Here is a 19,438-nt window from a genome sequence, read left to right as displayed (position 1 = left end):
GGCTTTAAGTTGGAGATTTCCTATTTGGTGCCAAAACATGAAAAACAGCACCAGCCAAAAAGTGCACAAACGTGTGTATGTAGGGGTGTAACACGTGTTTTGGCCATAAATAATCCTACTGTTAAAGGGACTGTTTGTAACTTCTTACACGTATAAATCTACCAGGTCAGGATCCCATGCGCGCTCGCGTGTGGCCGGAGTTTCTGCTCCTCTGCCTGCTCACTCACACACTGCGCGCATTCTCGCTGTCTTGCTTCACCTGTACACGTGTCTGCACACTCACTCCACACTGCAGAAGAGTTAGTTTAGCTCTGAGAATATCTAGTGAATGTACAGTGGACGTTTGTGTAGAAATAACTGCTGCAGCTCCTCCAGACCAACAGAGGTTTCCCGTGTCTTGTGAAGTGACGGGGCTCTGCACCGAGTTACTTTGTCGTCTCCGACCGGGTGCCGGTGTCTCCCTGTGGGCGCAGTCGGGAGGCGATAACGTTTCTTTTCTTCCCGGAGGCTGAAGCAGGAAAAGCCAACACTAGAATCAGCATTGATTCATGGAGAGACCTTCGTCTGGTCAGCTAACATTACTGCCAAGCAGGTGAAATATAGTGATATTGTGGTTTTAGCTGACGTGTGTCACCTCACTGTTTTGAGCGATGGTCGTTCATGTCTATTTAGAGTGAGCAAAGCCCGAGCCCAACGCTGACTTTCGTTGACTTAACGGCCACAGGTGTCGCTGTTAACAAACATTTCTGATTCTTACAAACATCCCTTTAAGTTGGTTGATTTCCAACTGCCAAATCCAACAAATCAACAATAAATGAATTGCAGTATGCAAAACGTGCAGGTCGAAAATTACAGACGAAGACGCAAATGGCATTACATCTGGTGACAAGCACCAGTGTTGTAGTCAAGACCACCTAAACCGAGACCATGTCATGACCAAGACCAGAGTGTATCAAGAAGAGGGAAAGTTCCTGCGGTCCAAACAGGGCTCAAGACTTTGAGGGGGCAAGACCAAGTCAAGACCAAGACCAAGACCAGACCAGTGCGAGTCCCAGACTGCATGACACACGATAACATGTGGAACATGCAAACCATATAGTCACTCCAGAACATTATCTGAAAGATCCACATTCCCATAAAAACACCCACAGAAAACAAATGAAGATGTACTAAAAAGGCCTTTTGCAGATGATTTCAGGTGGATTTTTATTCAATTCAATAAAGTTGTGACGGGTTTATTCATGAGTCACTTTCACTAACAGATCTGTAGCAGTTTGAAGTTGCTCATTAACTCAGGAGAGAGTTTCACCCACCTCCGTCCTCATCAGGATGATAACCCAGTCCGACGCCCTCTGCTCCTTGTTTACTTCCTGATGGGCAGACGTTCACCCTCTGTGAATGATTCGCTGGAGGCTTGCCACACATGGTTTTGAATAGAAATGCCTTTGTCAGGGAACACAGTGTCCTGGTCAAATCTCTCCCATTACATAAGCGGCGGCTGTGTCTGTACAGATGGAGTTGTCCTTATAGAGCCAGTCTGGCCTGCCTCTCCATCATATCATTAGTTTACACCTTTTGTGCATGCATGTGGGAGGCAATAAAGTAATAATCTAGTCAGAAATCTGCACCGCAAAATAACACGGCTCATTTCAGCTTTGCCAGCTCGCAGCAGATAATATGCTGATCCCTGCTAGACAATATCCAAAACAAGTATTAGTCATGTTGTTTCAAATGTCAGTTGTTGTTCTACTATATCAGCTCCAACCGAGCTCTTACAGGATTTCATCTTTCAGCTGAAGGTATTTTGAGCGGGACACCTGTGATACAAGACATCAGCATCTTTCACATCCAGGTGTTGTTTATGTTTTTGCTTGCAGTATAGTCTGGATTTAAATAGTCCGCAACAGAACGTGCCACTTGTCACGCAACACTTTTAAATCTGCCAGTCGCAGCAGATTGTGTCGTCCTTCATGCAGATGTGTCCTTTGAAAGAGAGTACAGGAGGCCAACATGTGTCAGTCAAGTGAAGGAGCTCCTGCCGGGACAGAAAAAGGCCTTAAGTCAGCAGGTGAGTTATTAGCTGTGGAGATTTATTTGGGTTCGACCACAGGAAATTGAGGGCAGTGACGTAAAAAGAGTTTTATAGGCCAGTTCATTTCATTTGCTTAGCAGTTTACAGCACACTAATGTGAAAAGTAGGATTTGTAATGTCAACCAATTATGTTTCTAAACATCCTTATTAATGAATAAAATTGTCTATTCATCCTTATTAAGCACCTAGAAAACAACTAAAACAACTAGAAAGACACTCAAAAAGACTACAAAGAGACACAAAGACACCACAAGACTCACAATGACTAGGAAAATGGGCAAAACAACCACAAAGAGACACAAAACAACCACAAGGAGACACAAAGCAACTACAAAGAAACATAAAACAACTACAAAGAGACACAAAACAACCATAAAGAGATGTAAAACAGCTGCAAAGAGACACAAAGAGACAACAAGACGCACGACTATGAAAAGGGGCAAAACAACCACAAAAAGACACAAAACAACTACAAAGAGACACAAAACAACCAAAAAGATACACAAAGCAACTAAAAAAAAAAACGCAAAACCACTACAAAGAGACCAAAACAACCACAAAGAGACACAAAACAACTACAAAGAGTCCCAAAAAGACTACACAAAAACACAAAACAACTGCAAAGAGACACAAAATGACTACAAAGAGACACAAAACAACTACAAAGAGACGCAAAACGATGACAAAAAAGGGCAAAACATTCACAAAGACACTCAAAATGACCACAAAAAGATACGAAACAACTACAAAAAGGGGCAAAACATCCACAAAAAAAAATCTATCTACAAAAAGACCAAAACAATTACAAAGTGACACAAAACCACATGCGTAACGACTACGAGGAGACACAAAACAACAACAAAAAAGAGGCGAAACAATTATAAAGTCTGCGTGTCTTGCTCATTTGCATATCTGTGTTTAAGGCCCAGTGCCTCATAATCTGCCCATGAGCACAGATACTGACCGAAGCAGATCAGGTATCAGCCAGAGGTGACTGATGCACATTAAATACAGTTTCTTCTTCAGTATCATTGTATAAATCAGTTCTATTCATTAAGTAACGTTGGGCTGCCCACTGATTCATCCCTGGCCTCGTTTGACTCATTTCAGCAGTGAAGTATACAGATTATAAATGTGGGAAAAACAAAGCACTGGTATCAGATCAATATCGGGATCAGCAGATAACCTGAGTTTTGGTATTAGAAGAGAAAAAGTCGGATTAATACGTCCCTGAATAACAGTCCCAAGGGCCGTTTTCAGTGTTGCATAATGAGTACTTAATTTTGATGCTTTATTTTGCTGAAACCACTGGATAGGTTCTTCCTCGTCATTATTGTTTTAATTGTGGTGAGTCAGTCGTCAATAAAACGTAGCAGCACATTCTCTTTTATGAATCCATGACACATTAGAGGTCTTTCCAGTCTATAAGTTTGATTTGATTGTGTTGAAGCCTGAAAGTGCAGGCTGGCCTTGTTTGAAACTGGCCCTGGAGACACATCTAGTGGAGAGTGCTTTACTGGTCAGAGGTGGGGGTGTAGTGTGGGTTGGTACTGGATGCCCCCGGTACTTTTCCGCTCTCCATCAGCCTACATTCCTGCCGGTAGTCAGCTCCTATCCCCCCCCTGTCAACAAACAGCCGGGCGTATCAGGCATAAATGTGTCGGGCCTTCGGTCAGCGTTGTGTTGGTTGAAGAGTGTGGAACCGGACAACAACAACTCCAGTGGAAATTTCCTCTGGCTGCAGGCCAGGGGGAGCTGTTGACGGGCAGACTGGGGTTCATTTAAATACCAATGACTCACTTCACAGGGTGCAACTTCATCAGAACAAAAGATTCCCCCTGATTAAAGTTTCAAACATCTTCCACTCTTCAATTTGTCTGGCCGGCGCAATCATTACAACATTCACAGCGTGTTTAGTTCCTATTCATGATAATGGCGGCGCTACATAAATGCAGATTAGAGAAGACGTTCCACTAATCAAGCATATGAATTGAGCTTTTAGAGGATCATTGTAATCTTTGTGAAAGGAACTGCTGATTGTGAACAATGAAAAAAGTATAAATGAAAGAGAGAAAAGACCTGTGAGTGAACTTTCTAAGGTCACGTAGCCAAGAACTAATATTTCAACAAAAGTTTTAATGTAGATTTGTTCCTGATTTATTCACCGTGAATTAGACGACGGATCATGTTGAGCTTCAGGAGCTTCTGTAGAGACCACTGAAATGCTAAATCAACAGGAAAACATCTAAATCTCTTCTTCTTCATCCTCTGACAACAAAATAAGTGCATCACAGCCAACATCTGTTCAGCAGCTGGAAAGACTGAACTGAATCTCAGCTGTTTAAACCTCCGTTCTGTCCTCTCCTGCTCTGTTTTAATATAGTCAAACTCATGATTTAGCTGCTCCCATTTACACATTTTGATGTTTCTCTTGTCAGAAAACTGAACGAACATAAAAAGTGATTTGATTGCTGCTCATAAATTCTACCTGTTAACCAGGCGTACAGTCATTTCTGTACTGCTGCACTGAGATATTAGTCAAATTACTAGTTTATGACTGGCTGTGCATTGCCCGTCCAGAACGGGCCGATTGCTTGGCCCCCAGAAGCGATGCTTGCACCCGTTGGCGTGGCTTCTTGTACCTGGCAAGTGTGAAGTTGATTGGATGGACGGTTCTCGAGATATGTGAAGAACAGTCATACATACATACACAGACAGACCGAGAATACTTCCTTTATAGTTAGATGATGCTGCTACAGCGCCACCTATTGGCCAAATAGCACCAAATTTGCCATGGTCACTCAGACATCATATCTACACATGTCCACCAAATGTGGTCCCAATAGCACGAAGCATTCAGGAAATATATGATTTTTTTTTGTAATATAAGCCCTTCCCACAGCATTTGAGCTAACTTTGAGGGTCAGATTTAGCAAAACTCTACGGAATATCAAAAATCTGAAAAGGTAACTATTTACGGCTTAGTCCAGAGATGTTTTGTACCAAATTTTGTTCCGATTGCTCAAAATGTGCAGGAGGAGCAGCGAAAAAAATCTGATTTGAACACAATTCGAAATGGTGGAAAATCAATAGCCGCAAATGGGCGTGGCTTACATGGATAGATTTGTGTGGATCCACAAAATCCAGGAAAGAGAGAAGAATTTTGCTTCTGAGACTTATGGTTAAAAGGTTACAGTCCAAACGTAAAGTTCATTGTTGTAGCGCCACCATCTGGTCAAATTGCACCACATTCAACACTGCACACTGTTGGGTTCTGAGCAATACACCCACCAAGTGTGAGGTCCTCTGATAAAATAAACATAAATGCAGGTTAATGGCAACAGCTGTGCTGCGTGATCTGTTATTGACATTTAACATGAGACATCACAGAGCAACCCTTTCCTAGAAATGACATTTATATACTACTGTAATGTGATGTAATTTGCAACTGCAGATACATTTAGGAAGAAACGTACTACCGTCAACGAAAGTGAGAAAAAGTGAGTTTTGCATGTTTCTGTTTCTGTTTAGACACTCAACGCAGTTGGTTAATGTTTGGGAAAGATGGTCGACTTGGTTAAATATCAATAAAAGTCAACACTGACTTGAATCACGACACAGGGCATGTTTACTTTTAACCAAAATCACAATCTCTCCCTAAGCTTAACCAACGGGCTTCTGTTGCCAAAACACAACAACACACAGGACTCATGACGCAGATCCAGCTCTCTGGTGTCAAAGTCGCCCACCATCCATAATCCAGGCAGCAACTTCAGTACATTTCCTTAAAAACAAACTTCCTCGAAGACAGACTTGAGGGTTAAAGTGTCACACGAACATCGCTGAGGTCGTCACGGTGATGTGAAGGATTTGACATCAGGATGAATAATGAATGAAAGGTGAAAGAACATCTGAAAGAAGACTTGGCTCATTTACTTTTATGAGGCAAAACTATGCAAATCACTATCTATATCTATTTATCTATCTATCTATAATAACTGAACTCTATGTTTGTGCATGTAAAAAGCTACATTCATTAGAGCCTCGGCATGAATCTCTACTCTATATCTCTACTTCTATTCTATTCTATTTATTCTCCACATCCTGTATGCGTTCTTGTCTGTTGTCACTGTGTGCTCTCCGTCCCGCTTACAGTCACATATACCCGCCTGCAGAAACATGAACCCTGATAATTATGTCATCAAACTCTCAGATGACGCCGCTATCTTGGGCTTAATGCACTAGAATAGCACCAAATCAGTGGAAGGGGAGAGTCGTGAAACGCTGTGATAAGAACCATCCCCCAAAGGTGAACGCCTGCAGTTATGAATCCTTCACTCACATCTGTTCCTGCAGGAAACTCTCAGTTCACAGTGAGAGACTTTGTTCCTGATTTCAGTAACACAGGCAGGTTTATGGAGCTGCACATTCCTGAAGAGCACCACAAGATTCAGTATTGGTGACCTTACTGAGCCCAAAGCAGACAGTCTGGTAGATTACAGGAGCTAAGCAACACCTTGCATGATGTTTTATAACATACTGGTAAAAGTGACTCTGATCAAGCTCATATTTTCCACATAAAATATCCCCCTTTTCCATCTGGTATAATCCATATTGGTTAAAATAGTATTTTACGCCACCCAAGCAGTAAAAATAAAGGTCATATGGGGTCATGCAACATGTGGAACAAAAGGCTTAAAGTTCAGCATGATGACACATGATGTCCCGACTGCAGTGGACTGTAAACTACAAGAGTACTTGTATGCATTTATTCAATAGAATTGCTCTTTGGGGACTCAAAGTAAGTAAATAACAATTATTTACACTATATGGCCAAAAGTGTGAAACAAACACCTGCATGTACTACTTTTGTGTACTTATAATGTAGGTATAATGCATTATAATGTGAGTATAAGTTACTCTAAGTAGTCATTGTTTGCTTTAATTAAAGGGGAAAACAATATTATTAAATCTATATGGAAGAACAACACAACAAAACGTTGTAAAAAATTTTTTTTTTTACTGAAAGCAAACAATGACAGAGTAATTTATAACCACATTATAATGCATTACAAAAATATTATAATATATTACAACTATGAGTAATATAATACATTAGAATCCTTGCAAGAAATTGTCAGTGAGTGATCAGCAATTGTAAAAAAGTATGATACTTGACCTTATAAGTCATTATAAAATACTTATAATGCTTTATAGACACGGACGCCATGAAAAGTGCTACCAAATCATTCATTTAAATGTAGGAAGGTGTCAAGTGTAGAAAATATAACTTATGTGGAGAGGAAATAAAAATATTTGAATATTAAAAAAACAAAGATTAGAATAAGACATCTAATGATAGGATACAAAAGAAAAACCCAGCTGGGATGCACAGCATGTGGAACATCATTTTCAAGTTTTCATTAAAACCAAATCAACTAAAGAGTTAATTAAATATAAAATAAGGACACATCAATGAAACAACAATGTGTCATCCTCTGCTCAGGTTATGTTGACCACAGAAGTGGGACATTGACCCAGATCAGGGTCAAGACTGTAAGAGACAGATAACAGAGAGACCATTATAAACGGTCTCCTCACACTTTATGTAGTTTGCCAATTCAGACACTACAGACACTTTTCCCTCCACAGTCTGTAAAACAGAAGGTGTGAACAGTGTTCATGTATAGAGAGGATCTGGTTACTGGTGGAGCCATGTGGCTTTAAATGTAAGCTGTTGGACTGTTGGTGCTGTGAATCCACTCCTCTTATATCTCACTCCCTCTGCTGTGTGCGGAGGACTCTGTGTGTCTGATTTGGGACAATAAATATGTGATTATTACATAAAGGGATGTTTTGTGCAGAGAGCTGCTCTCAGACAGACATACTGTACACAATTGCTGTTAATTTACAGCAGGATTTCAACCGTATTAATGCAGTTTCATGCAGTATTTTTTTAATTCTGGGACCTGATCTGCTCATGTGAGGCTTGTACATTGTACATGATTGTAAAATCAGTGAATTAGCTTTATTGTTCTTCACTCACATGTTGTTCTGGTTTGCATTCTGTGCTTGTAGCAGCTAGAGACACACATTTTGGGAAAAGTGTCAACAAGTCTATTATAGCCTTTTTCCTAACAAGTGCCTTTAATTGTATTTAGTGTGACTATTCCTATGTCTGTGACCTGCTAAGTCTATTCATCTAGACAAAAAAATATGTTTATTAAAATGTATGTAAAAGATACAACCTAAATAGTGCATTAAAACAAATCAGTAAGATAATGTAAAAGAAAGGTGAAAAACAGCTACACTGTAAAAAAAAAAGTGTAAAAAAACGGGAAAATACTGTCCGTTAATTAACATAAATAAACTGTAAAAAAAATATCTGTAATTATCTTTATATAATTAGTATTTATAACTGTAATATTACAATTTTTTTTACTTTTAACATATATTTATTGTTAGAATAGTCATACACTGTAAATCTAAGACCATTTACATATAAATCACAAATGAAACATGTAATCTTACGTTGCAAAAGCCAAAATTTACATTATATCAGAAGTTTTGCAAAAAAATCTGTATTTTTACAAGAAATATTTTTAGAATTCCATGAAATCCTTTTCTTCTAACTTAAATTAATTGTTAAAATAGAGTGAGTCATAAACCTCTAAAAAACAGAATAATTATCTTTACAAAAGATCAAGAAAAGCTTAAATACAGATAATTACGATTGTGATTACAAAAAAATCTGTAAATCTAAGATCATTTACATATAAATCACAGATGAAACATGTAAATTTGTCATTTTGAAATACAGACAAAAAATGTAAAATGTCTTGAAATTTTTTTTTTTAAATAGTTTTTACAGTGTATATAATGTATCTTTAAACAGTAAATTAACTGTAATATACTGTGAAATTAATAAAAAAAAACAGTATTTTTCATTAACAGTACAAAGCTGTAAATTTCAGCGACAGTATAATAATGTTAATTTTACAGTAACATAAAGGCAACCCTGCTGCCATCAGGTCTTTACTGTTATTCTACTGGGAGATTCTGAACAGTGTAGATGTTCTCGTTGAAAAGGAGAGCTGCTATTCCCGCGACATCACCATCACCATCCCACACTGTAGTGCATATAGTGGGGCTCCACGGTGGAGCGGTGTGATGCTCAGTCCTGCACAGGAGCAGCTACAGGAGGCGTGCAAGTCTCTGCACACAGGAGCACCGGAGGAGCACCGGAGGAGCACCAGAGGAGCACCGGAGGAGCACCGGAGGAGCACACAGGAGCACCGGAGGAGCACCGGAGGAGCAGCTATTACCGAGCACTGGACACACCGTCAAGCTTTTTTTTTTTATAAGGGGGTGCTCTGCTCTCTCCTCCATCTCTCTCCAGCGATGGCATCTACGGATCGATCAACGTGAGTTATCCTCTTTATACAAGCTGTGTCTTTCATGTGATGGATGCAATGTGTGCACAAGGATGCACAGAGCAAACTGGATGCCATGTTATGTTTTAGGCATCGCACCCAGCAAGCAGCCTCGTTCTGAGACGAGGATGCAAGATTTTTTAAAGAAAATCATCATCTGTTTATTTATTGTACGCGCAATTTATTTGCAGCTGATGCGTATCCATCTCCTTAAAGGAGACGCGTGGCAGCATCAGCCTCAGCCTCAGCCTCAGCATCAGCATCAGCATCAGGAGCATCCCAGAGAGCAGAGTGATGCCATGGCCGCAGGCAACCTTCAACTTCAGCTCAGTGTTGCTGGATAAAGCGGTCAGCAAAAGTAGACTACATCTGTTCTCTGGCCTTGTTTCATCCCTGCGTGTTAGTATCCAAGAGAGACAGACACAAACAGTCTCAGAATAATCTCACAACAGCCCTCTAAAACTGAACAGTTTATATCCCCATGCACTGGAGAATATAGATATATATAAGCTTTTTTGGGGGGGTTTGTGTTACCTAATTCCTGCTGTAAAACAAGAGGTTAACAGAGGATGGAAAATGGGGTGCTGCTCTCTGTTGGAACATTTTGTCTTGGAAATACAAACACTGCTCATCAGACTAAATATAGATGCATACATTGCTCATCCTTTTCTCCTCTCATCAGAAACGCTCGCAATGTCCTGAATATCTTGAATGATGATGATGATGTTTGAGATTAGGTAACAGCTCCCAGGACTGCATTTCATACAGACAGCACAGCTGAACTCGCACTGTATATCATCACTCCCTCGGATGATCGTCTGACTAAGAAAATATACAAACACTCTTTTCTGTCCTGCAGAAACTCAAGACCCTGTGAGAATATTTAGGAATATTAAGGCCAATAGTAAAAATGAAAATGTGTCAATATTTAATCTAAAGCACCAAAAGTAAAGCTGGACTTTTTAATGGAAAGGTGTCCGTGGACTGTTGGACTCTTCTGTGGAGTATTTATGGCTTCATAATACAAACACGGTACAATCAGGCTAAGTATAGATGAATGTATAAAGAGCAGGGAGGCACGATTTTGAAAAAATATCTAATTGGATTATTTTGACTGATACTGCAATTTACATAATTATTCCCATTTATGGTGTGATTTTTGCAGGGATTTGCACCAAACAAAGATGTTCTCTTAAGTCTGTAGAGTATGAGGTGAAGGCCAGGACGACGATATTTAATTAAAAAGGTATTTTGAGAAACATTTAACCTTTAACAGATATTGCAGATATTACAGTAGGCCATATTGCGATTTTGATAAAATTTTGATGAATTGTGCAGCCCTATGTAAGAGGAGAAAAAAGATGGAAGACAATGCTTGCTCTTTTCTATTATAATAGAAAAACTTGAATGTGGACGTAACTACTGAACATCTAGATGATATTTTTACATTTTTAAAGTTTAAGGTAAAAGTAATGGAAAAGACTCAGAATAGCTTTCTATTCACAAATTAATTTACAAAGTATGTCATCCCCTTGAAATATATCATTTGAATGTAATAATAAATAGCATGAGGTCAAATGTCAACTTGCTGGTGGAGCTGTGAAAAGAGTCTGTACCAAATGTTGTGCCAAACTATCCAGTAGATGTTTAGATATTTGACTTGATATGTAAACATTTTGACCTGCTGGTGGCGCTACAGCAAGTCAGTAGGAATCATCTTCTGGGGACGATGGGAATCTGCGCCAAATTTCAAGGCAGTCTCTCCAAAAGATATTTCACTAAAAACCAAACATGCCAACATGGTTCCGTGTTTTTTGACCTACCCATCCTCCTCCCTACCGAGCCCCCAGGAGAAGCACCAGGCTTTAAGCAAATCTTCATAGTGGCCAAACTACGGCACTACAACTTCCGTGTCAGTCACGTGATGCCATTGGGCCCAAAACGACTTTTCCCCATAGACTTATATTGGGAAAGAGACGTCTGTAACTCAGCGGATAATTTTTTTATTGTTGAGGTAAATCAACTTCCCAGTGCGAACACTTGAATAGCCCTTATTTAAATCATTAGGTCCTAAAAGTTGTAAAACGCACTAATGGCCAAATTCAGAGATATTTTCCTGCACCAAGGGCTGGGAGGCGGAGTTAAAGGAAACGCTACTGCGCCTGCTCCATGGGCCCAATGGATGCGGAAGATCGCCAGAAGATCCTGGTGATTTTATACTCGGAAGTCAAGCTTTTTTTGTGTCACTGAGCAACTTTCATAGGAATGAAATGTATCCAGTTCTCTTTAGACATCCATGCTCCCTACACAGAGTTTGTCAGTCTTTCCACTTCCTAGTTCACAGTTAAGTGGATTAAACAAATTGATTTTGTGGGATAATTATGAATTACAGTGCATTACTTTTCGTATAACTACGAACTGTGTATGAGAACAGCCTGATCAAAGTTGTTACAGTTTATCCTCTGAGGACCATGAATGTGTGTGCAGAATTTCATGGCAACCCATCCAACAGTTGTTGAGATATTTCCGTCTGCATCACGGTGGTGGACCGACTGCCATTCCTCCTCCACATCATTAGCACGGCTACAAACCATAATAATATAAGCTGAGGGCTTGGAGCTACAAACTCTGTACATCAGACAAAGGATAGATAAATGAAAGATTTTATGGAAGAGCTTGCATGTGAATATCATGATAAAGGTGTTTCAGATTATATAAGTCTCAAGTCCTGCCTTTATAACAAACACACAAGGTGTTTTCTGTATGAAGTGAGGCTTGAAGTGAGACCTGTTATTGTCCTCAAAGAAAGCCTGGAGTGGATGACGAGTGGATGAAGAGTGGACAGCGACGTGGTGCTGAAACGCAGCCGAGTTTATCCTCAGTGAGAGGAACGAGGAGGGCTGATAACTTCTGGGCATGAAAGAGGAGTGCTCTCTCACGCTGTTGGCATTCAGATCTCTGATTCGAGTCATTATTTCACAGACAGGCCTGATGATAATTAGCTTCATGCCAAAATCTGTCACTCACTGTCTCTCTGCAGTGGCCTATAAGAGGGGTCAGCAGGTTACATTAACAACTCCTTCTTTGTCGCTTCTCATCCCTCTTCAGAGCTTGATCTTCAGACTTGACTCCCCTCCACTTCATTTTAAGTATTCAGCTCTCCCTTCTTCTTCCCAGGGTGTCATGTGTCCAAAAGCAGCTAATTTAAGGAAGCGAATCGCGGCTTTAGCCTACCTGCTAATCACCCATCACATACGCCACTGTGCTGCTGTACAGTGTCTCGTGGGTCTGGGCTTGTTTTTCTGCATTTTTACCCTCGTTAATCATGTTTTTTTCTCCATCCCGCACTTTTAAATTGGATCCCGGCGAGCTCCTCCATGCTTGAAGCTGTTGTATAATGTACTTTGTTATCTGCTGATGAGTGCTGCTGATGCTGTTTTTCCTGAAACATGATGCGCCGTGAAGTGAGGTTAGAGTACGCCTCGTTCTCACCAGGAAACGGCCTTTCAGTATGATTTGGTTTTGAATTTTATTAGATTACTACCAAGGACACTGTCCCAGTCCAATATAATAAAGCTTATATTTTACTTTTACACCGTTTGACTGATAAAGTGTTCCAACAGGTTGGGTTCGTCTCCGTCATCGTGGATGATTCATAATCAGAGACGCGCCCGTCAAATGTTTGTTTGATTTAATTAGAGCGTTGTTTGAAGCTGCGTTGTTCCCGCTGACCTTCAGGAGTATTGTTCTGGAGTAACTCCTACAAAGTGACGTTGTTTGTGTGTGTGTATATGTTTGTGTTTGGGGGTGGAGGGGTTGTTACTGACGCAATCAGACTGAGAACATTGGCACCTTCCATTAAATAGAGGACGTGTTTTTCTCTGTTGTTGAATTAACTCGCAGAAGCAAATGGGAATCACAGCTGCAACAGTCGCTGTTAGCACGACTGGATAATGCTGCTGAATCTGGAAAATCATATCGGTACATTAAACCATGTGGATCTTATTTAAAATAACTTAATTGCACTGTAAAGTAACACACTATAAGGCCTCATTTAAATCACAATAATCCAACCTAAAACCCTTATAAAAAAAGAAAGCATTTGCAAAGTGTTGCCTCAGCTTTGCAAAGTCAAGACAAGCAGCCGATTATTAAGTCTATTTAAAAAGTGGCACATTTTTGGATTTCTTTCTGCAGATTGCTCATTAAATTCTGACAACCATGTAAATATAAATCTGCTTTTCAGTTATTATCATTAGCAGTATTCTTCTCCCAAGCACATGGATGATGACAATCATTAAATTCACATATGGCTCTGTTTTTTGTTACTTTCCATATCTCAATCTCATAAATGAATAGATAAAAGAGGCAAATGTAAGCATTTGTTGGACTTTTCTGACTTTATATATATTTATATATATATCGGTCGGTTGGACGGAGGGTCAAACAAACACAGGGCTTAGGAGACCACTATTGGTGCCCCGTGTGAGGCAAAAAGTTAACATTCCCTTATATTTTAATTTACGTCAGCAGCTTAATAACGTAACAAATGTAGTAATATTAAGCCAAACCATGATGTTTTTTTCAGGGTTGTCAAAATTAACGCCATAATAAAACGCAAATTCGTTTTAACGCCACTAATTTCTTTAACGCATTAACGAAACTTTTTAATTGACCTTTTAAAAATCTGACGGGCCACCGTGAGGCCCGGCTGCTATTCAATCTTTTGGAGGTTGTAGCGGGCTCAGTTTTTAAGCAAGAGTTAAGATACTGGAATCATATGAAACTAGAAAAACCTAAAGAATCCATTGGTATTATGTATATTATTATGTCACACTAGTTTGTCAGGAAGGAGGTTAAATAACACCCCAAAGTTACACTAAATGTTAGTGAGGAAAAACTGGCATGGCCATTTTCAAAGAGGTCCCTTGACCTCTGACCTCCAGATATGTGAATGTAAATGGGTTCTATGGGTACCCACGAGTCTCCCCTTTACAGACATGCCCACTTTATGATAATCACATGCAGTTTGGGGCAAGTCATAGTCAAGTCAGCACACTGACACACTGACAGCTGTTGTTGCCTGTTGGGCTGCAGTTTGCCATGTTATGATTTGAGCATATTTTTTATGCTAAATGCAGTACCTGTGAGGGTTTCTGGACAATATCTGTCATTGTTTTGTGTTGATAATAGTATATATTATCATACGCATATTATTAACACAATGTCAATATTTCATTTTTTAAAATACCACGGTTATCGTCAACACCGATATATCACGACAACCCTCATCTGGACGTGAACTCTCTGTTGTTTCCATCCCTGAATTTGACGTTAAAGACAGAATCTGAGAATTGGAGCCGTCAACTTGTTGAGAGAAACGTGACGTAATATAAATCTATTCATGTTCTTTCACTAACAGGGTCCTTTTAGAGACATAATAACATACTGAAACATTCGCAGAAAGATTGAAGCCAATCAACTAAACTAAGGACCCCACCTCAGCCGACACGCGCCGGCCCTCACTTTCATTGCGCCACGGGGTTTTGCTTGCACCCTCTGACTTGCGCTTGCATTAGACTCCTTGGTGGGCCGAGCCCTCAGTGAAAATTTCAGGCTAACCAACCAAAAACCCATTCAAAAAACCCATCGACTTCCAGACAAGGCAACCGGAAGTGCTAAAATGCTAACTCGTTTTAGGACTCCTGCATCACTCTGGTACTAATGACTCTTAGGATCCTGCACTAGAAATAAAGTTCTGTGTGTTTGAACAATGTTGGGCTGCACAGCTCAAGTTTGTAATGACACCGGCAGCTTGTTAAACTTGTTTCATGGATAAAGTTATTAGATTTTTTCCAGTGATAAAAGTACGATTGTAGCATCACAACAAGGTTAAGAGCCTTTACATTTTACAGTAAATATTGCACTCTGTAGTTGCGTTAATAACTCCACAGCTATAGATGCTGCTGTAGTTTCCACCGAGCACCTGAGAGCCGGGCTCAGACACGAGAATATGAGGTCATTTATCTCACTCTGCAGACTCATCACCGGTGGGCAGCATATATTAGACCAAACACACACACACACACTGAGGAAGTGTCCTGCCTGGAAACAGTGCTGACATAATTCACAGAGTGCTAATTTATGCAAAACCTATTTCATTTCCCTCCAATGTCTCGGCCACTTTTTCATTCTGGTTTTCAACGTCTCCTGCTCCTGGGTTCTGCTCTCTCTCTCTCTCTCTGCAGAGCTACACACTTACGCTGTGATTATGTTCATATACATAAATATGGACTTTTACGTAAGCTACTTTCAGACTGAAATTAAGAGGGCGAGCAGAGGCCCTGCTGGCTGATGGAATATTCATAGGCTTTCAAGGGTCACCAGGGGTAAAGGAAGGGGAGACAGCGAGAACAAAGAACCGCCGTGCTCCTCTCTTTATTGGATATCAGATTTTTTTTTTTTGTTTAGTCCCGGCTCTTGAATAAGTCAAAAGATTGCCAATATGTCGGATGTTTTGTTTCATAAATCAATGCTGCAGGTTTCTGTGTTTGACGTGTGCAAAATTCGGCCAACAATCATCATTCTGGGGGAGAACAGGAGATAATGACCGTTTCCAAAAGATGCTAACCAGTCACGACTGGTGACTAAGTGTTAATTATTTTCAATACAGCGAGTACCGAAATCCAATTAACCATAATATGTCCTCAGGCTCGCCGGCATAGAAACACAAGAGGCTCTTTTTGAAGTGAGGTTTGGTTCCAGAGGACATTGTGTCAATCTCATTTCATTTTCCCAAAAAAAAAAAGAGAGAAGCAAACAGCAGCCAAAGTGTAGCCGGTGACGGACAGCAGCTCCCCGGAGCACGGAGGTAATGTCCATCCAGCGTGAGCCAGATTTCACTAATCAGGTTTATGGCGGAGTGCAAAATGCTGCCAGACCGGCTCCACCTGAAGGACACTTCTGATGCCAAATCAAACCTTTGATAATTCCAGGAAACAATGCCTGCGAGAGATCGTCCTCCATTACCTTCAGGAGATAACGAGGTCGAAAACCCCAGAGGAAACGAACACAAACACACACCTCATATGCCATATGCACCCTCCTCTCCGTGCATTCCCTCCATCTTTCACTATGTCCTCCTCTCTTCGATGTGAATCCTGCAGCTTGAGTTTACACGATTTCATAACATTTTTAAGGGGCCTTATTTCTGTAGTTTCTATCATCATTTCCGTGACTAATAACTAATAAATGTTGATTGCACAATGTAATGGCTATAGAATAATCACCATCGGCGTTTAGATTGCTTCCCTATAAACCTCATTTTCACTATGAAATTCTGTCTGCCTCCGGGTCGTGATCTCCCAGGAAATTGAAGACTCGATTTACGGCCCAAAGGAAGAGGACGGTGCATGAGTTGCGTCTATACTTATGAAGGTAATAAAATAATAACACAGAGGCTCTGTAATCTGAACCAAGACGGTAAACTCTTTATTGCCTCCCACGTTGTCAATGACGGCGCATTACAGCTACACTCCTTCTTACCTTTCACAATAAAAAGCCTTCGACACATACACTGCACCACTGCTTACCAGAGAGCATTTCGCTAAGAGGCAACTCAACAAAATGGCTTACAGTAGCTAAGCTCAGGTAGCGGAAATGGCGGTCGGTGGAACAACCGGAGTAATGTTAGCGTTAACTGTGGAAAGTCTACCCGGCAAAAGAGCCCCGTTGATGGAGGAGGCAAAGAAGGTGAAGAGGGTTCTTTCTACTAAGCTAGATCAGTACAACCTGATATCACGCCAAAGTGTGTAAGCCAGTCCACCAGAGGATGGCGTGTAAGAGTGTCACGTTTTGCCTCGCCGAGGCATGAATATGACACGCCTGTCTGAAGGTGCTGTACCAGCAGGGGGCAACAAAAACACTCACTTATGTTTAGGAAAAAACGTCATGGGTGGTCTTAAAATAAGTACGTAAACTAAGTACAACACATACAAAAACGACGTAACATAATATAAAACACGTGACTACAAAACAAGTGACAAATGTCACTAACGTAACAACACACCAGAACAAAACACTGGTCTCGAACACCGGCCTCCTGGTTGAAAGTCCTGTGTTTGTTGGATTCTTGCTGTTGTTTCTTACCTTGGACAGTAGCCAGGCTGCTAGCAGTAGCCATGTTGCTAACTGTGTTGTTGGTAGTGTATAGGCTCTGAAGACAACAAATGTGATGCCGTTGTCTTTGCAACAGTGGCACCAACAATAATATCACTTGGAAACACTAGGGGATAACCAAATTTAAGAGACATTGGTGAAATGGTGAAATTATTACCCAATGTGGATAGTTCTCCTTTTCTGAGGGTTAGGGTCAGAGGCCAGGGGTCAGCAACCTGCGTCTCTTTAGCCCCTCTCTAGTGGCTCCCTGTGGATTTAAAAATGGAAATGAATAACTGTTTTTTGTTTACATTTTCATTTTTATTTATCATTGTTGTAGGTCTATGGTACCACGGAGTATTAGGGCTACATTGAGGAAAAAAAAAATAAATCAGAGATTTAGAGAATAAAGTCATAATATTACGAGAATAAAATCATAGGTTTACGAGAAAAAAAGTCGTAGTATTATGAGAATAAAGTCATAATATTATAAAGTAGTAATTTTACGTGTTATTTTCTTTTTTTCCTGTAAAGTTATGACTTTATTCTTCTTATATTTCGACTTTTTTTGTCGTAAAGTTATGACTTTATTCTCATAATATTACGACTTTATTCTGGAAGTCTTAGTTTTTTTTTCCCTCAATGTGGCCCTAATACTCCGTAGTACATTTGCACTTTGGCCCTCACTGCATTAGACTTATATACTATATACTTAGACTATAAACTTACCTTCATACAATGCTCAAATATTTTCCGGCTCCAGACAGATTTGCTTTTGGTAGTAAAGGTTGCTGACCATCGGGTTAGGGTTACCTCTATTTACCTCTAATCACCATTGATTGTATGCATTCATGCCGCCTCTTAATTTACTTTGCCTTCCGTCAACAAAGAATATGTGGACAAATACACTGTTGTGCTACATTTTTCTATCATGCTCATTCTTCATAACCATCACCTCGCTTAGCTTTACTTGTCTCCTCTCTCTCTACCTTCTTTTTTTTTTTTTACATAACAGTGGTGTAATATCAGTGGGCCAAGGCAGTGACCACTGGTTCTCTTGCTTCTGAACAAGCCATGGGCGGCCCACCTGCATCAAGGCTCTCCTCTCTATCAGAGTTTTGGCTTCAGATGAGTCACTTTGCCATATTCTTTCAGCCTCACCTCTTCTTCCCAAACTCTGCTTTGCTGCTCTCAGAAGCACAAACTCACAAACTCACACCTCCCACTGCCCCGTCCCGGCTGCTCTCATTGTTCCAGAGCAACCCCACCGACTGCACCAAACACCACCACCTCTCATGCACAGCAGGATGGTGATGACATGTTATTGTGTGTGAACGTTGTGTGACAATCGGAGGATGACATAACAGGGGTTATGGTTGTGTTGCTTTTGTTGTTGGAGGACACCTGGTTGCTTAGGAAACTGAAGGAATGTGATGTAACTGCAGTGTAATGTGACCACTCACTCTCTCTGCCCACGCAAGGCACTGAGCCGACCGTGGACGCATCGTGTGGAGTAAGAGGAACAGTACGTCTGAGTGTGTGTGTGTGTGTGTGTGTGTGTGTGTGTGTGTGTGTGTGTGTGACAGAGGGGCACTAAAGTAGAGAGTTATAGTAAAAACAGAAGAAAACACACACTAGAAAGGACCGTGTGTGTGTGTGTGTGTGTGTGTGTGTGTGTGTGACACTGGAGAACTCCTAGTTCCAGAAAGAAGTCCGTTTTAGGCCCGGAGTCTTTAAGCTCACTGGGGATTCACAC

General features: G+C 40.6%; 1 protein-coding gene across 1 annotated transcript in view; it reads left to right on the top strand.

Annotated features, from left to right (window-relative positions):
- Positions 1-9,375: 9,375 nt before the first annotated feature.
- Positions 9,376-19,438, top strand: part of tbkbp1 (TBK1 binding protein 1) — a 66,501-nt gene continuing 56,438 nt past the window's right edge. The window contains exon 1 of the mRNA XM_037754821.1: positions 9,376-9,516. The gene's annotated coding sequence lies outside the window, so the exon portion shown is untranslated. The remainder of the gene's footprint in view (positions 9,517-19,438) is intronic.

Source organism: Sebastes umbrosus, chromosome 20 (assembly GCF_015220745.1).
Source record: "Sebastes umbrosus isolate fSebUmb1 chromosome 20, fSebUmb1.pri, whole genome shotgun sequence".
Classification (NCBI taxonomy): Eukaryota; Metazoa; Chordata; class Actinopteri; order Perciformes; family Sebastidae; genus Sebastes; species Sebastes umbrosus.
Note: the sequence above shows the minus strand (reverse complement) of the source record. Positions and strands in the feature narration are given on the sequence as shown.